Source organism: Amblyraja radiata, chromosome 2, assembly GCF_010909765.2.
Source record: "Amblyraja radiata isolate CabotCenter1 chromosome 2, sAmbRad1.1.pri, whole genome shotgun sequence".
NCBI lineage: Eukaryota > Metazoa > Chordata > Chondrichthyes > Rajiformes > Rajidae > Amblyraja > Amblyraja radiata.
This window is the reverse complement of record NC_045957.1, coordinates 77608566-77609774: the sequence shown is the minus strand read 5'-3', so window position 1 is coordinate 77609774 and position 1209 is coordinate 77608566. Positions and strand designations below refer to the sequence as shown.

General features: G+C 48.3%; 1 pseudogene; it reads right to left on the bottom strand.

The window, feature by feature from the left end:
• Positions 1–313: 313 nt before the first annotated feature.
• Positions 314–455, bottom strand: LOC116970556 (annotated as a pseudogene).
• Positions 456–1209: the final 754 nt, after the last annotated feature.

The window sequence follows — 1209 nt, the reverse complement described above, 5'->3', positions numbered from 1 at the left end:
CTCATTTTGCAATGTTTTTATCATTGCCTTTATCCAGATACATTTCAAATGTCTCAGGTGATCTCTGTAAATGGGAGCATCCGAAGGAAATCAGCTGCAAAGTTTCCTATTCGGAAAAATTTATACTGCAAATGCGAGTTAAACGACACTCTGCCTCTTTTTCACAATGAACAGGCCACGCCTGCGAATTCCGTACCTGTTCGAGCAACAACTCTGGCCCGATTTCCGAGCCTGTCCCGAAAGCCAATCCTGGCCATAATACTGAGCCTGCCTCGAAAGACAACTCTGGACATAATTCTGAGCTTGCCTGTAAAGACAAATTTGGCCCAATTCTGTGCTTGGAACCTTAGTATTGTGCAGTTTTACATGGTTAGATGCCACAACCATGTGCGTGTTGTAAGACCACTAGGACCCCTTCCATCCTTATCAAGGGGAATGCTACGTTCATACAACACATAAACTAAATACATCTTATCATTATCATTTGAACAAAAAACAAGTGTAAATATTAGCAACTTGTAGGTGGTCCCACATTTTTCCTGAGCCCGACTTGGGTCTCGGATTGAAGACCTCTGCCCAGCTTTTATGCTGCCACCAACTTCAGTGAACTGTTTACTGCCAATGGAGGCGTGGGGTGTGTTGTCGCCGCAACGATGAAGCTTTGCTTGTCGTTGGTACTTCAATAGGTCCGACAGCTTTTGCTTCCTTATCCAGGTTTTACCTGTTGAATAGGTCTTACCTGAAGAGAAGATTCGGCGGCTGGTGTTTAATGTCACTCCTGATAGATACTGCTGTTCATTCCCGGCACTTATAGCATGAGGGGAAATCTGGCCCCTTCCGGGTATTCTGCCACCTTCGTTTGCGAGGACTCCCTTGAATCCATACTCATGTGCTCCAGTACGTTTCACGGACATACTTTAGAATTTGAAGTCAGTTACCCACTGACCACTCGCACTCCCCTGCACAGAGAGGGAGATTTGTAGGCAGCCCTGATCAGGTGCTGCCGCAGGCCCCCGCCTCGAGGTATGCTCCCCGGCTATACCTCCGACCTCGGAGTCAGAACAAAACTGACCCCGTATGCTCTCCTCCTCCGAGAGGGAGACATTATGCAGCCCTTCAACAGGTGCTGCTGCCACAGGCCCCCGAGGAGACCCGCGGATATAAAACCCCTCTTGCTGGAGCATGTCATGATGGAGCCTCCTCTCCATC